At 52.0% G+C, this 17,579-nt stretch overlaps 1 protein-coding gene across 3 annotated transcripts in view; it reads left to right on the top strand.

The window, feature by feature from the left end:
- The window catches only part of ARHGEF10L (Rho guanine nucleotide exchange factor 10 like), a 177,453-nt gene that overhangs the window by 8,097 nt on the left and 151,777 nt on the right, over window positions 1–17,579 (top strand). Inside the window, exon 1 of one of the 3 annotated variants that reach the window (XM_054679881.2) lies at window positions 11,381–11,587. The exons of 1 other annotated variant lie outside the window; for it this stretch is intronic. The gene's annotated coding sequence lies outside the window, so the exon portion shown is untranslated. Of the gene's footprint in view, window positions 1–11,380; window positions 11,592–17,579 lie in introns of those variants that run through there. One more of the 3 variants, XM_054679883.2, reaches the window with a different exon arrangement.

The raw sequence follows: 17,579 nt of genomic DNA, 5'->3' as shown, positions 1-17,579 counted from the left end.
GGCATACACCACTATGCCTGTATAATTTATTTTTACTTTTTGTAGAGACAGGGTCTCACTATGTTGCCCAGGCTGGTCTTGAACTCCTGGGCCCAAGTGATCCTCCCACCTCGACCTCTTAAAGTGTTATAGGCATGAACCACTGTGCTCGGCCTCCTTTTGGTTTTCAGTTGTATTCATCCATCCACCCATCCATCCATCCATCCATCCAGCCATCCATCCTCCATCCATTCATTTGTCCACCACCCATAATTTTCATCCATCCATCCATCCTCCATCCATTCATTCATCTGAAGACTGTTTATTGAATTCCTCTTCTGTGCCAGACACTGCATTCTGGAGACACAACTCTGTGCACTGGATACATGATCCTGCCCTCGGGGGATAATAGTATAGCAGGGGTAACAGACAATTTAACAAGCACTATAGTACTTGGTGCTAGGCTTAACGTGCGCTTATCAGTGTGCTCATCTGTTGCATGGGATGGTTCCAGTACTTACTTCATGGGATTATTGTGTTTCCATGGGATAATACGGTAAAGGGCTGGCTCAGGTCTTGTCATGTAGCAAATGCTCAATAAATGTTAGCCATGTTGATGATGATGGTTGTGAGGATGGTGATATAGATGATGATGATTAAAATCATTTTGTTTTGTTTTGTTTTTTGAGATGGAGTCTCCCTCTGTTGCCCAGGCTGGAGTATAATGGCGTGATCTTGGCTCACTGCAACCTCTACCTCCTGGGTTCAAGCGATCTCCTGCCTCAGCCTCCCAAGTAGCTAGGACTACAGGCATGCACCACCACACCCAGCTAATTTTTGTATTTTTAGTAGAAACAGGGTTTCACCATGTTGGCCAGGCTAGTCTTGAACTCCTGACCTCAAGTGATCCACCTTCCTCGGCCTCCCAATGTGCTGGGTTTACAGGCATGAGTCACCACATCCGGCCAATTAAGATCATTTAACACAGTGTCTGGCATTAACTAGTTAACCAGATGTATCCATGGGTTGTTCTGGGAAGTTGGCTTGTCCTTGGCAGCCACAGACAGTAGAGGGGATGGTGACATAGGGCAGACCCCAAGCCAGCTTCTCAGGGTGGGGAAGGCTATGAGCAAATCACCTCCACACAGGTGCTGTGGATGCTAGCCGTGCCTTCTGGGCTGGGTCTAAGGGGTTCTTCAGGGAAGCCTGGGCCACCACAGCTGCCTATCTGGTTTGCCCAGTTAGGAGCTGGGTGAGAAGCATCTGAGGGCAAAATGACCCATGAATGACAAGCTGTGAACTGCCTTTGCAGGGGCTGGGGCAGGCTATCTGGGAAGTTCCTGGGAGCTCAGAGGAGGCGGGTGGCACTGGAGGATGACAGGAGGCAGCTATAGGTGGAGCTCTAAGCAGAGCAGCCAGGAATGATCAGGGGGTCCCTGGTAACCTCCCATGGGGCTTATGGGGCCATGGGGCCAGGAACACATCAGTCTTTTTTTTTTTTTTTTTTTTTGAGACGCAATCTTGCTCTTGTTGCCTAGGCTGGAGTGCAGTGTGACGATCTTGGCTCACTGTGACCTCCACCTCCCAGGTTCAAGCAATTCTCCTGCCTCAGGCTCCCGAGTAGCTGGGATTACAGGCGCCTGCCACCATGCCCGGCTAATTTTTGTATTTTTAGTAGAGATGGGGTTTCACCATGTTGGCCAGGCTGGTCTTGAACTCCTGACCTCAGGTGATCCACTCACTTCGGCATTCCAAAGTGCTGAGATTACAGATGTGAGCCACCGCACCTGGCCACACAGCAGTCTTGTTTCCTTTACTGGCAGCTCCTGGAATGGTGCTGGGCACACCCTAGGCACCTGGGATGTTTGTTGAATGCATGCCAAGTCTCTATTGGGATGGTTTGGTCTAACTATCATGCTGGCTTACCTGTAAGGAACAGTGGTTCTGGAACCAGAGAGAAGAGGGTTCAAACCCTGGCACCCCCACTTAATCAGCTCTGTGGGACAATGGGTAAGACATTTTCCCTTTCTGAGCCTCAGTTTCCTCATCTGCAGAATAGGAATTGCAATATCAACATTGAGGGTTGTTGTGTAGATAGGAGATGGTGCAGGGGGTGAGGTTAGCTCTCAGAAGGTACCCACAAAGGATCAGCTGTTATTGTCATTATCCATGCATCTGTGGTGACACCCAGGGTTGTGAGCCAGTACTGTGGGATTGAGAAGGTGGGGATAGAGTGCCTGCTGGACATTGTGAAGTTTTGGGGCAATGTGGTGGGGGAGAGTCACATAGACCTGGGATCTGTTGTTTACTTGCTGTGTGACCTCAGGCAGGCTGCTTACCTTTCCGGACCTCAGTTTCTTGTATGAAAAAGAGGATCTTGAAAGCAGCCATTCTGGTTGGGCGTGGTGGCTCACGCCTGTAATCCTAGCATTGGGGAGGCTGAGGTGGGTGGATCACTTGAGGTTAGGAGTTCGAAACCAGCCTGGCCAACATGGTGAAAACCCCAAATACAAAAATTAGCTGGGCGTGGTGGCAGGCTCCTATAATCCCAGCTACTTGGGAGGCTGAAGCAAGAAAACTGCTTGAACACGGGAGGCAGAGGTTGCAATGAGCTGAGATCGTGCCACTGCACTCCAGCCTGGGTGACACAGCAAGACTCCATCTCAAAAAAAAAAAGAAAAGAAAAGAAAAAAAGAAGGCAGCCATCCTACAGAGTTCTTGCAAGAGTCAATGGGATCATGCATGAAGACTGCAGAGCCTGGCGTATGGTAAATGTAAATAGATGCACAGTAAAAGTGGGGGCATCATCAGCACAGGTGGCCTTCAGAGGAGGAGTGGGGTGAAAGGTCTTTGGAAGGGTGAATGTGGGATACAGCGGGGACTCAGGGTTTCGGCGGAGGGAAGGGGCTCAGGGCCTCTTTCATGTCATGTCCCTGACGTGCTGAGTCTCCCTTCCAAACTGACCCACCCCTGTGCCTCTGCTGACCCACTAGGTGGGTCAACATGACCATCCTGGTGAAGGCTTTCGGGTCTCAGAAGATGTCATATCTGGGAGCTTAACCTCTTGAGTTCTTGGGGGAAGACTTGGGTAATCTTATCCGAAGGTCACATGGTCTGGGGGAAGGAGCATGGACTCTGGATTTAAATCCCAGCTCTTTCACTCTCCCTCTGTGTGACCTTGGACAAGTCACTTAACCTCTCTGGGTCTATTTATTCATAAAGCAGGATAGAGCCACCTTCCCTGCAGGGTTGCCTGGAGGCTTAGCACACAGTGGGCCTCTGTAAACGGGAGAGATGGGTGTGATTCCATGCGGCCTCCACACAGCCTCCACAGAGGGCAAGGGAGTAGATGTTAATGAGCTCTGGGGCTGGTCCAAAAAGCCAGTCTATAAAACCCCTGCCTGCAGCTTCTGGTGTGTTGCTCATGGGAGTTTATGTGAAGGACACAGCCGGATAAGAGCCCATTGTTCTGAGTGGGGATGGTTTTATGACTCTTAGAAAGCGTCTTTCATCTGGGAGACCAGGGAGCTTATGGAGCCTCCCCGCCCTGGGCAGTGAAACTGTGAGATGATGAAGGTTTCTGGGGCTGGTGCCAGGCTGCAGCCATGGCCAGGCCCTCCTGCCACAGCCTAGGCGAGCCAGTGGGAGCTGAGCACCCCCTCTACCACCCACCAGCCAAGTGACCCTGAAGTCTCTCTCTAGGCCCAGGCCCAGGCCCTGCCCTCCTGAGAACCTCTTGCCCTGGCCCGCAGTCTCCAGCCAGGTCTGCTTGGCAAGGCTGGAGGCTCGCTGTGTCCCCTGGGCTCTCTCCCTGCTCCCTCTCCTCAGCAGCCACCGACACATCCCCTCTATCTTCATGGTAACTTCTAGAACAGGCCCTTGGCCCTGTCTGCTGTCAGCTGACCGGCAACTCTTATGCCTGGGAGCCTGGCCTGGTGCTCTGATCCCTGGGTTGGAGCAGTGATCTGATGCCAGGAAGCAAAGACCTTGTCTCCTTGTCCTTTCTGGCTCCTTGGCCAGGCCCCAAGCTGAGAAATCCAACCTCCCCTTGGCTCAGCAGACATCCCCAAGTGCTCTGCCTGTTATCCCTAGAGGAGGCTGCAGATACCCCTGAGGAGTAGGTAGCCCCCTGGGGCCTGTGGGGTTTGGCCTGCTGGGTAGAGGAGCTGTATGTGTTTGCAGCTGCCTCTGATACCCCAGCCCACATTTACCCTGTGCTAAGGCTTTGTCCTTTGTCCCTTCACCCTTGATCTTTTTTTTTTTTTTTTTGAGATGGAGTCTTGCTCTGTTGCCCAGGCTGGAGTGAAGTGGCGTGATCTCGGCTCACTGCAACCTCCGTCATCCAGGTTCAAGCTATTCTCCTGCCTCAGCCTGCCGAGTAGCTGGGACTACAGGCACAGACCACCATGCCCAGCTAATTTTTGTGTTTTCAGTAGCGACGGGGTTTCCCTATATTGGCCAGGCTCGTCTCGAACTACTGACCTCAGGTGATCCACCTGCCTCGGCCTCCCAAAGTGTTGGGATTACAAGTGTGAGCTACTGCACCCTCCACCCCCTCTTGACCTTTTCTGTTTTAGGAGATACAGGAAGGCTAAAGCACGGTGCTGGGGATACCTTGTGCCTTAACTGGTCCCTCTCTTTGCAAAGGACTCAGGAATGCCCCCTTCATCCTGCACCAAGACAGTGGCCAGGGACAGACAGTACCACCTGAATATTCATCTCTCCTCTCATCACAGGCTTCTTGGCTTTCAAGAAATAAAAATCCACTCAAGTGGCTCAAGTGAAGGGGGTGCTGAGTAAGAACAGGTCTTCTTGATGAACATTCAAGGCTAGGACAGAGTGTCTTTGTGCCTCAGTTTCCTCATTGGTAAAATGGGGATAAAAGTATCCACTTTATAGGGTTACTGTGAGGATTAAATGAGCTAATACATGTGAAGTGTTTAAACAGAATCTCGTGTTTAGAGAGTGCTATTAAGCATTTGCTATTATTATCTTATCATTATTTTTGTACAGATGGGGTCTTGCTCTGTTGCCCAGGCTGGTCTTGAACTCTTGGCCTCAAGAAATCCTCCCACCTTGCCCTCCCAAAATGCTGAGATTATAAGCGTGAGCCACTGTGCCGGCTTGCTGTGGTGATTTTGACACTACATTCCCCAGGAGAATGGGCTATTCAGACTAGTCTCTCCTGATACTAAGTCCCGTAAAGGAGCAGCTCAGGGAAGTGAGGCATCCTTCGACTTGATCCCCCAGGACACCTGTGGCTGTCTTTGACCTTAGCTTGTTTCCCCCCAGATGCAGGTCTTGGGTTATGAAGAACCTAGAAGGCTTGAGGTGTTGCTCCGTGCATCCCAGCCCCCCTCAAAATGTCTGTCCTATTGAACAGGGGCAGGAATGTTATGGAAGGAGGGTTTCATCTTGATGAGACCGACTCTATCATCCCTATTTGTAGCAAAACGTGACCTAGTCTCTCTCTGATACTAGCCTGTTCATGATTGGCTTGATGATGTAGTACATAACAAAGACTGGCTGCTGGCTGGGCACTCTCCATTCATACTGCCTATGCGAGGCCGGTATCCAGACTTGGGAAGTCCACATTCCCATCCACCCACTTTCTTCTTCTTCTTTTTTTTTTTCTTGAGACGGAGTCTTGCTATGTCTCTCAGGCTGGAGTGCAGTGGCGTGATCTTGGCTCACTGCAACCTCTGCCTTCTGGGTTTAAGAGATTCTCCTGCCTCAGCTTCCTGGGTAGCTGGGATTACAAGCAGCTGCCACCACACCTAGCTAATTTTTTTTTTTTGAGACGGAGTCTCGCTTTGTCACCCAGGCTGGAGTGCAGTGGCGTGATTTCAGCTCACTGCAAGCTCCGCCTCCTGGGTTCACGCCATTCTCCTGCCTCAGCCTCCGAAGTAGCTGGGACTACAGGCGCCCGCCTCCACGCCCGGCTAATCTTTTGTATTTTTAGTAGAGACGGGGTTTCACCATGTTAGCCAGGATGGTCTCGAGCTCCTGACCTTGTGATCTGCCCCACCTTGGCCTCCCAAAGTTCTGGGATTACAGGTGTGAACCACCGCGCTTGGCTGCTAATTTTTGTATTTTTAGTAGAGACGGGGTTTTGCCATGTTGGCCAGGCTGGTCTCGAACTCCTGACCTCAAGTGATCCACCCACCTCGGACTCCCAAAGTGCTGGGATTACAGGCATGAGTCATGGTGTCTGGCCAGCCACAATGCCTGGCCCACCCATTTTCTGATTTTTTTTTTTTTTTGAGAAGGAGTCTTGCTCTGTTGCCCAGGCTGGAGTGCAGTGGCACCATCTCAGCTCACTGCAACCTCTGCCTCCTGGGTTCAAGTGATTCTCCTGCCTCAGCCTCCCTAGTAGCTGGGATTGCAGGCATGTGCCACCATGCCTGGCTAATTTTGTATTTTTAGTGGAGACAGGGTTTCACCATGTTGGCCAGGCTGGTCTCAAACTCCTGACCTCAGATGATCCATCTGCCTTGGCATCCTAAAGTGCTGAGATTACAGGTGTGAGCCACCATGCCGGGCCACTTTCTGTTTGATCTACTATGGCAGAGGCCCTCAAACTTTTTGGGCTCAGGAACTGGTTTCATGGATGTGGAAGACAATTTTTCCATGGATGGGGTGGGGGGATGGTTTTGGGATGATTCAAATGCATTACATTTATTGTGCACTTTATTTCTATTATTATATTGTAATATACAATGAAATAATTATACAACTCACCATAATGTAGAATCAGTGGAAGCCCTGAGCTTGTTTTCCTGCAACCAGATGGTCCCATCTGGGGTTGATAGGAGACACTGACAGATCATCAGGCATTAGATTCTCATAAGGGGCGCGCAGTCTAGATCCCTCACATGCACAGTTCACAACAGGGCTTGTGGTCCTCTGAGAATCTAATGCCACCATTGCTGATCTGATAGGAAGCAGAGCTCAGGTGGTAATGTGAGTGGTGGGCATGGCTATACATAGAGATGAAGCTTGCTTACCTGCCACTCCCCTCCTGCTGTGTGACCTGGTTCCTAACAGGCCACAGGCTGGTTCTGATCCATGGCCTGAGGGTTGGGGACCCCTGCACTATGGAGCTGACTGGTGGGAGCGGGGCCAGACTGGGAGGCAGCGGCAGGGGCCCTGGGTCCCCATCTTGGCTTTGCCACCAGATTGCTGAGCAATCTTGGACAAGTCACCTAACCTCTCTGACCCGGGAAATACCACCCCTGTATGCCCTCATTCTCTCTTTCCCAGGTCAGCAGCGGAGACAAGGAGGACAGACTCCTGAGTCCCATCCAGATGTAATGTATCATTGATGATTTTGCTTACACAATAAATCCTGCCCTCACCAGAGTGCTCAGTGAGTGGGTAATTCTGGTTAATTGAATGTTCTGGGACATGGAAATGTTCCCAGAAATCCTTTTTGTTCCTTTTGTGGCTACTGAAACCCATCCACTCATCTATTCAGCACATATTTGTCTCGTGTCTATGCTGCACCAGGTTCTGGAGCAGTTGCTGGGGATACCACCCGGAATGAGACAACAGAGTCCAGCCTCCGTGGACTCACAGTCCGGGGGGGAGACATGGGGCAAACATGCCACCACATGTGGTAGGTTGGGCACACTGACCAGGGAATGCAGGCTGCAGGTAGGGGCCTGGGGCCCAGTGTGGCCGTCCTTGGAAGGAGCTCCCTGAGAAGGTGCTGTTTATGTTGACAGCACTAAAAAGCAGTTAACCATAGTGTCTGGGGGATGGAGTAGTCAGGGGCATTCCAGCCGAGGGCAAAGGCTCAGAGAAACACCTGTGCATTCATTTGTGCTGTGGAGCTTAGAGTGTGCAGCTGGGGCAGGGCACAATGGCTCACACCTGTAATCCCGGCACTTTGGGAGGCCAGAGCAGGAGAATCACTTGAGCCCAGGAGTTCAAGTCCAGCCTGGGCAACATGGTGAAACCCCATCTCTACAAAAAAATACAAAAATTAGCGGGGCATGATGGTGCACACCTGTAGTCTCAGTTAGGAGGCTGTGGTAGGCGGGTCACTTAAGCCTGGGAGGCGGAGGTTGCAGTGAGCTGAGATCACATCATTGCACACTGGCCTCAGTGACAGAGCAAGACTCTATCACCAAAAAAGAAAAACAAGAATGTGCTTCTGGGGAAGTGAGAGTGAAGAGGCGGGTGCATGTCAAGAGGGCAAGAATACGTGAAGATGTGGCCTGCTGAGGGCTGGCCTGGAATGTGAGGGCTGCAGGTTTATTTATTTTCCAGCATATGTTTTGTGATGTCACTCTTTCTCGCCAGAGTGGAGAGTAGAGGGAAAATGAAATCAAAACACTATCACAGAGGAGGGGCCTTAAATCAGAGGAGTGACAGAGGGCTGCGAGTGACGTTGACAAGTGGAGAGCACAGCTGTGTCTAAAGGGCCACCACTCCTGGGGCCCTGCAGAGTGTGGCCCTGGGGGAATGTGGACCTGGCATTATCAGATCTTCAGATTTGTTAAGAGAAGCTAGAAATCTGGCTTTTAATTTTTTTTTTTTCAGAGACAGAGTCATGCTGTTGCCTAGGCTGGGGTGCAGTGGTGGGATCATGGCTCACTGCAGCCTCAAACTCCTGGGCTCAAGTGATCCTCCCACCTCAGCCACCTGAGTAGCTGGGACTATAGGCATGCACTACCGCATCTGGCTAGATTCTTATTTTATTTTATTTTATTTTATTTTATTTTTGTAGAGACAGGGGTCTCCCTATGTTGCCCAGGCTGGTCTAAAATGCCTGGCCTCAAGCAATCCTCTTGCTTTGGCCTCCTAAATTGCTGGGATTACAGGCATTAGCCACTGCTCCTGGCTGCAATCTGACTTTTTATGGGAAATCTCCCAGTGATTAAATGATGGCAACTAACAACAACAAAACCACTGTGGGCAAAACAAAATGCTTCTGCAGACTCAATTTGTTTTATGAGCAGGTGGTTTGGAACCCTAGACCCAGAGGGTTATATTGATAAGGGTTCTAGGGTGTCCTTTAGAATCCATTACGATCCTCTAAAGAGTGTGCCCCTAACCTGTGCTGGGCTCTGAGGGCACAACGGGGGTCTGGGGCATGGCCCCTGCCCTCAAGGCTGTATCATAGCTGCCCTCAAGCTAGATGGGTCAAATCAGTTATGCACCCAGAGCCAACTTACAACAAAAGGACTAGGTGCTATAGAGCTCAGAGGAGGGAGAGGTCAGGGAATGGAGGAGGCCAGTGAAAAGGCCTCCTGGAGATTCTGGGCCTTGTGTTGGTTCTCAGACAGGAGGGTAAGACTTAGTACAACCAAAGAAGGTAAGGGGCATCCTGAGCTGGAGGCGTCAGACATTTCAGGATCAGATGGGAAATAAGACAATAAAGAAGGCCGGGCACGGTGATTCACACCTGTAATCCCAGCACTTTGGGAGGCCAAGATGGGATGATCTCTTGAGCCCAGGAGTTCAAGACCAGCCTGGACAACATGGTAAGACCACCATCTCTACAAAAAAAAAAAAAAAAAAAAAAAGAAAAGAAAAGAAAAAAAAAATGAGCCAGGCATGGCTACCTGGCAATATAGGCACTACAGGCACCACCATGCCCGCACCTGTAGTGCCAGCTACTTGCAGGCTGAGGCAGGAGGATTGCTTGAGCCTAGGAGTTTGAGGTTACGGTGAGCTGATTGTGCCAGCCTGAGCCACAGGGCAAGACCCAGTCTCTTAAAAAAAAACAAAGAAAGAAAAAAAACATAGCCAAGGAAGGGGTTGGAGTACATTGTGAAAGACTGCGATGCTGGTCTGGGACGTGTACTTGGCTCTGGCTATGATGGCAGGACTCAAAAGTCCATTTCTGGTCCAAAGCTTAATGCCATGAGCCTGAGGTCACTCAATGGACATCTGAAGTCTTCTTCCTGCTTTGCTAGCAGCCCCAAACCTCTCCTGTCTGCTGTCCTGCCATCATTTATTCACAGCAGGGCAGGGGCCGTGCCTGTTGTGTTCACTGGTGTCTCCTGCGTGCCTAGAACGATGTCTGGAACAGAGCAAACATGCTCAAAGAATATCTCCTGCCTACTTAAACTATGAGCCAGTGTTGCCCTAGCCTGGGGCTCAGGACAGCTCTGTGGTGCTTATGTTCTTGTGTCGAGAGGGACAATAAACAAACCAACAAGTCGGTGAATAAGATGATTTCAGTGCGTGGCCTGTGTGGCTTGTCTCACTGTACTGTAGCCGTTTGTTTATTTGTGTCTTCTCCTAAGCCTATGAGCTCCGAGGGGGCGGGGCTGGGGTCTGTCTGGTTCCTTGTCTCACTGGTAGCCCCTGAGGCTGGTGCCTGACAAATAGGGAGTAGTTAAAAAAAAAAAAAAAAAAGTTTTTGCCGGCTGTGGACTGTAAGGAACACAAGCTGAAAATGATTTCAACCTACGTGCACCTGTACCCTTTGGAGGCTGCAGAACTTATCATTATCAACCCAGGAGTAATTGCTGATAAGCCCGCGTGTGAATTTCCTTGCAAATAGAGAGGTAGCGGGGGAGTGTTTAACAACAACGCGGATAATCTTAATTAATGACCTGATAACTGTAATTAATTGCATCATATCCAGAGGCCCTCTTTGGAATTTCAGGAGGGAGTACCTAGTGTTTGGCAGCTTTGGAGCTGCAAAGGCAGGGGAATGCTAGGATCTCAGTCTCAGCACTTTGCTGCTCAGTGAGCTTTGCCAAGTTACTCTCAGTTCTGAGCCTCAGTTTTCTCCTGGGGAAAATGGGGCTACATCACTGGGGTGTTGTCGGTCTCAAAGCCGCCAATGCCTGAACCCGCCAGGGTTGTTCTTGGAGGTTAGGCTGCATGGCTGCAAGGTTCCCCATGTTGCCATGGCGGGGGTGGGGGGCAATACGGGGCCGCCAAGACTGGTTGAGGGGCAGGTCATAAGTCTAGGGTTTCCCCTGGGGCCGGCCCAGGATTCTCACCCTTTTGGGGGAACCTCAGGGCAAAATGTTGAAGTGGGGGAGGAGAAGCCAGCACCCTGCGCGCCTGCGGGGTCTCCCCGCGGAGAACCGGGGAAGGAGAACCGGGAGGCGGGAAGTGGGGACCCCGGGGTAGGTGAAGGAGCGAGGAGGTCGCCGTGTGGCCGGGGCCTGGCCCCATCCCCGCGGGCCTCAGTTTCCCCCCTGTACTGTGGGGGGCCGGTGGGCTGCCGGGACCGCTGGGGGCTCGCAGCGGGTCGGGGGAGGCCACGTCTCCCTCGCGGCGCGCCGGGAGCAGGGAGGGGGCGCGGCGGCCGCTGCCCCGGCCACCAGGGGTTAAGCGGTGACCTCAGCCGCGGCGCCCCGGGACCGGGCGGGCGGGGGCGGCGCCGCGTCGCGCACGGCGGCGGCGGCGGGACCAGGCCTCGGAGCGCGGCGGGCGCGGGCGCAGTCCCGGCGGGCCCGGACCTCGCGGGCGGGCGGGCGGCGCGGCCATTGGCTCGGGTGGCGGCGGCTGCGGCGGTGGGGGCGCCGTCCCGGCCATGGGCGCCCGCGGCGGCCTGCGGAGCTGGAGGCGCGGCGCCGGCCGCCGGGCGCCTTTGTGAGCGGCGCGGACGACAAAGGCGCGGGCCCGGGCAGCCGAGGTGGGTGAGTGAGCGCGGGGGCCCTGCCTCCGCGGGATCCTCGCGTATGCCGGAGTCTGCGAGTGCGCGGGAGGCGCTCCAGGCGCCAGGGTCCTCCGGGTGTCCTGGGCGTGTCGCCGTGGGCGGGCGGGGGCCGTGTCCGCCGCTGTGTCCCTGTGTCTGGGTGTGAGAGCCCCGAGCCCGCGTCTGCCCTCTGTGTGGGTCTCTCCTTGTGTCACCGGAGTTCTGGTGTTACTAGGGCGAGTGGCCTTTGTGCTTCAGCTTGTGTGTGTGTGTGGCCTCCAGCCGGCTGGAGTCAGGACAGTTTGGGAACCCCCACCCCCACCCTGTGCCTCACTTTCCCCTGTGGTCCAATTCTTCCTGCGCTGACCTTGGGGGTCCCTGGGATCGGGTGAAGTCAGGGAGTGCCCCTGTCGCCTCTGTGGTGAGTCAGCCTCTCCCACCCTGGACCCCCGCCCAGAGGCGGAACGGGACGGCCTCCTGCAGGAGGAGACTGTGGGAGGAGAGGATGCCGGGTCAGCCGGAGGCCGTGGCTGCGGAGCCGCCAGTCCCGGATCCTCCCTGGAACAGGGATATATGTCAGGGAGGGCCCTAGATGAAGACCAGCCCCCCTGGAGTCCCTGGGATGGCCTCTGAGAGGGAGAGCAGGCCTGACTGTAGGCGGCATGGGGACAATTCTTCCTCCCTCTCCCAAAGCGGGGCCCTGGGGCGGGGGTCTCGAATCTTCCTTTGGCCCTGAAAGCCAGGAGGCCCTGCGTTGCATCAGTGCCAAGTAGAGAGGTGGTGGCTGGTGGGCTGCACTTTCCCACTGGCTTTGGAGCTCAGTTTCTGCCCCAGAGTCCTTGGCCTCCCTTAAGGATGCTACTGGGAAGCCACGCCCCACCTGCCGGGAGCCCCATCTGCTCCTCCTCGGGTTCTGGGGAGAGAGGGCAGGTTGTGCGGGCTCATTAAAATGCATAGCTCTTCCCAGCATCCGCCCAGCACTGTGCCCCCCACGGTGTTCAGGCCCTGGACACACAGACTAGAAAGCAGGTCAGCCTCCGGAAATCTCCAAGCTCCCTGTGACTGTGGGCTGGGGACTGCCCTTCCCCTTCATCGGGCCCTCAGGCTGAAGCTCAGAACCCTCCTGTAAGGAAGGCTTCCTGGGGTGCCCGAATCTGATGCTCGCTCTGTCCCCAGGCGCTTGCCTTCCTGAGGCCCCCTGTCCCTTCCCCTTCCACCAAAGAGCCTCTGTGGGCTGTTCTCTCTATCCAGGAAGTGGGTCCCATCCTTCACCTCTTTGATTTCTCACTCGGGAGCTACTTCCTCTCCAGTGAGCCAGGGTAGCCCCAGTGCTCTGAGGGTTCCTGCCCCAGTTGTGGGGGCGGGGGGCTTTTTTCAGTCTTCCAGTGCAGCAGGGGCCATGTCTGTCCTTGATCACAGCTCAGAACAGGGCCTGGTGCATAGTGAGTGCGCTGCACATAGTTGCTGAATAAATGCATGTCCAATAACTAATGGTTCCCGAATTCTGTTTCAAGTTTTAACTCTGGTGGAGTCTGGGGAGAGGGGAAAGCTGGAGGGCTGCTCTGGGGCCCAGGTACCAGGTTAGTATAAGAGGAGGTTGGGTGTGGTGGCTCACCCTTGTAATCCCAGCACTTTGGGAGGCCAAGTTGGGTGGATCACTTGAGGTCAGGAGTTTGAGATCAGCTTGGCCAACATGGTGAAACCCTGTCTTTACTAAAAATGCAAAAATCATGGCCAGGCTCAGTAGCTCATGTCTGTAATCCCAGCACTTTGGGAGGCTGAGGTGGGCGGATTACCTGAGGTCAGGAGTTCAAGACTAGCCTGGCCAACATGGCGAAACCCCATCTCTACTAAAAATATAAAATTAGCTGGGCATAGTGGCGCATGCCTGTAGTCCCAGCTACTCAGGAGGCTGAAGCAGGAGAATCGCTTGAACCTGGGAAGTGCAGGTTGCAGTGAGCCAAGATCGCACCATTGCACTCCAGCTTGGGTGACAAGAGCGAAACTCCATTTCAAAACAAAAACAAAAACAGAAATTAGCTGGGTGTGGTGGTGCACGTCTGTAATCCCAGCTATTTGGGAGGCTGAGGTGGGAAGGTCGCTTGAACCCGGGAGGTGGAGGTTACAGTGAACCAAGATTGTGCCACTGCACTCCAGCCTGGGTAACAGAATGAGATTCTATCTCAAAAGAAAAAAAAAAAAAGGAAAGAAGAAGATTGAGCATGGTGGCTCATGCTTGTAATCCCAGCACTTTAGGAGCCTCAGGTGGGAGGATCACTTGAGCGCAGGTGTTTGGGACCAGCCTGGGCAACACAGGAGACCACGTCTCTACAAAAAATTTTAAAAATTTGTTGGATGTGCTGGTGCACGCCTGTAGTCCCAGCTACTCAGGAGGCTGAGATGGGAGGATCACTTGAGCCTGGAAGTTCGAGGCTGCAGTGAGCTGTGATTGTGCCACCGTACTACAGCTTAAGTGACAGAGGGAGACCCTGTCTTAAAAAATATATATATATGAGGAAAGTGTACTGTTACTTGGGGAAATAGTATATTAATTAACAGACATTTATAATATATGCTGAGTGCCAGGTGTTGGGCTAGATGCTTTAAGCGTGTACCTCTTACACACTGAGAAGGAACAGAGTGGAAAGAATACATGTAATCTTCTATGATTAATTTTGAAAAGATAAAGTAAATGATATATATGCCATGATAAGATAATAACGTGGATTTATATTGCACTTTCATATCTGCTATCTCTTTGTTTTGACAACACCCTAGTAGTTAGGCAGGGAGATGGGTTCATATCCATCTTACAGATGAGGAACATCAGCATACAGCATTTAAGTGACTGCCGAAGGTCACTGCTGAAGTGAGTCAGCGAAGGAGCCAGCACTCAGCCTGGGACTCCCTGGCCACTCGGTCCTTGCTTTCTTCTGCACAACTGTCTCCAATGCCTTTTGTATTCCTGTCACCCGGCTAGACAAGGGTGAATGAGCCACTGTTCTTGCCCTCAAGGGGTCTAAAGTCCAGGAGAGAATCAGGCTCTTTAACAACTGAGTGTGCCAGAGTTGTTCCACCCCACGGTGCCACCTTGGGCCCAGCTCAGCGCCTTCCTTGCAGTGTCCCAGAGGGTTCTTCTCTCTACCTCAGTGGAGGGCATCAGAGCCATTTTCATTCAGGACCCTGGTCTGATGACATTCCCAGGAGTGACTGGTCCTTACAGAGCCTCTGCTGGGTCCTGGGCAGTGGTGAGTTGGGAGCCGGCTTATACCTACACATAAGAGCTGATTGCTAAATTTTAGGAATTTTATGAGCCGGTTGTTAAACACAGCCATTATAAAAAATTATGAGGCCAGGAGCGGTGGCTCATGCATGTAATCCCAGCACTTTGGGAGGCCAAGGCAGGCAGATCACCTGAGGTCGGGAGTTCGAGACTAGCCTGGCCAACCTGTAATCCCATGCCTGTAATCCCAGCTACTCGGGAGTCTGAGGCAGGAGAATTGCTTGAACCCAGGAGGCGGAGGTTGCAGTGAGCCGAGGTTGTGCCATTGTACTCCAGCCTGGGGGACAAGAATAAAACTCCGTCTCAAAAAAAAAATTTTTTTTTTGAGTATATACATTCATCATTAAGTAAATTATATATATATATATATATATATATATTGTTTGTTTGTTTGTTTTTTGAGATGGAGTCTCGCTCTTTTGCCCAGGCTGGAGTGAAATGGTACAATCTCAGCTCACTGCAACCACCGCCCCCTGGTTTCAAGTGATTCTCCTGCCTCAGCCCCCTGAGTAGCTGGAATTACAGGTGCCTGCCACCACGCCCGGCTAATTTTTGTATTTTTAGTAGAGACGGGGTTTTACCATGTTGGCCAGGCTGGTCTCAAACTCCTGACGTCAGGTGATCCACCTGCCTCAGCCTCCCAAAGTGCTGGGATTACAGGCATGAGCCACCGCGCCTGGCTATTATTATATATTTTTGAGATGGAGTTTCACTCTTGTTGCTCAGGCTGGAATGCAGTGGCGTGATCTCTGCTCACTGCAACCTCCACCTCCTGGGTTCAAGTGATTCTCCTGCCTCAGCCTCTGGGATTACAGTAGCTGGGATTACAGGTGCCCGCCACCACACCTGGCTAATTTTTTGTATTTTAGTAGAGATGGGGTTTCACTATGTTGGCCAGGCTGGTCTTGAACTCCTGACCTCAGGTGGTCCACCTGCCTCAGCCTCTCAAAGTGCTGGAATTACAGTTATGAGCCACTGTGCCTGGCCATAAATTTTATACATATATATGTGTGTATATATATATATAAATAATAATTTTTTTTTTGAGATGGAGTTTTGGCTCTTGTTGCTCAGGCTGGAGTGCAATGGCATGATCTCGGCTCACTACAACCTCTGCCTCCCACGCACGTTCAAGCGATTCTCATGCCTCAGCCTCCCAAGTAGCTGGGACTACAGGCGCGCACCACTACTCCTGGCTAATTTTTGTACTTTTAGTAGAGATGGGGTTTCACCATGTTGGCCAGGCTGGTCTCAAACTCCTGACCTCAGGTGATCTGCCCACCTCAGCCTCCCAAAGTGCTGGGATTACAGGCGTGAGCCACCACGCCCAGCCTGTAAATTATATTTTATAATGTAATAAATACTCAATTTTTTTTCCTAATTATTTTATTCTACTATTACCTGTGCTTTTGTGGTTATTTGCTGCTTTGTGTGTGTGTGTGTTGGGGAGTGTATTAGTTCTTTTTCATACTGCTATTTTCATACTGCTATGAAGAAATACCCGAGACTAGGTAATTTGTAAAGAAAAAGAGATTTAATGGACTCACAGTTCCACATGGCTGGGGAGGTCTCACAATCATGGTAGAAGGCGAAGGAGGAGCAAAGGCACATCTTACATGGTGGCAGGCAAGAGAGCCTGTGCAGGGGAACTGTCCTTTATGAAACCATCAGGTCTTGGGAGACTTATTCACTATCATGAGAACAGCATGGGGAAAACCTGCCCCTGTGATTCAATTACCTCCTACCATGTCCCTCCCATGACATGCAGGGATTATGGGAGCTACAATTCAAGATGAGATTTGGGGGGGGGACACAGACAAACCATATCAGGGGGTGTGAGTGTGGGTGTGGGTGTGGGTGTAATGTACGTAGTGGTGTGCTACTGCATATCTCAACTCCATTCAGTGATGTCACGTTGGCAGCTTGAAATTGGCCAGAGTGAGAGTATTTATATCACAGAAATTGGTAAACACTGCAAATCAGAATCTTTTCCCCTGAAGAGCCTGTTTACCAGCACACCACTGGGAATCCAGCAATGAGCAACTCAGTCCCTCCCTTTGAACTTACATTTTGGTGTGATGGCGCTCCAGGACTGATCTTAGTGTCCTCATTGCTGAGGGGCAGCTGCTGGGCAGGGCCTGCTTTGGTGATAGAGGTTGTAAATTGCCCTCAAATCGCAGGAGCTCTCCATTCCAGCAAGTGAGTTGTTACCATGCACCAGGAAGAGAGGAAATGGGACAAGGAGGAAATTCAGTTAATTGAGAGCTGACTTTGCCATTGAGTAACCCTATTCAGGATGACTCAGGCATCTGGGAGGAAAAGCAGCAGTGGCGTCTGAGGACAGACCGTGGACAAGTTAAGTAGCTTGGGGCTTGTGGAGTTGTGATGTCCAGGACATGGGTGGCTAAAGCTAACATAGGCAACAGTGGGCATGACCTGTCCATATGGATTCAGGACCTGCATGAGAGAGTAGAGGCAGACGGTTGCTCTTGTACATCCTGTGATCTCTGGTTGGAAGATGGACATGTGCACATGTTACATACAGTGGAGGGATGTGCGGAGTGTAGCAGGGGAATGGGGTAGGGAGAGGGAAACAATTCATGCCTCTGAACCTTTGCACATGCTGCTCCTTCTACCCAGGGGAGTTAATGTGTGTTTTCTCTACCCAGAAGGAATGGCATGTGCAAAGGCTCAGAGGCATGAATT

Source organism: Pan troglodytes, chromosome 1 (genome assembly GCF_028858775.2).
Source record: "Pan troglodytes isolate AG18354 chromosome 1, NHGRI_mPanTro3-v2.0_pri, whole genome shotgun sequence".
NCBI classification, from domain to species: Eukaryota; Metazoa; Chordata; class Mammalia; order Primates; family Hominidae; genus Pan; species Pan troglodytes.
The sequence above is the reverse complement of the archived record's forward strand: the minus strand, read 5'-3'. Positions and strand labels throughout refer to the sequence as shown.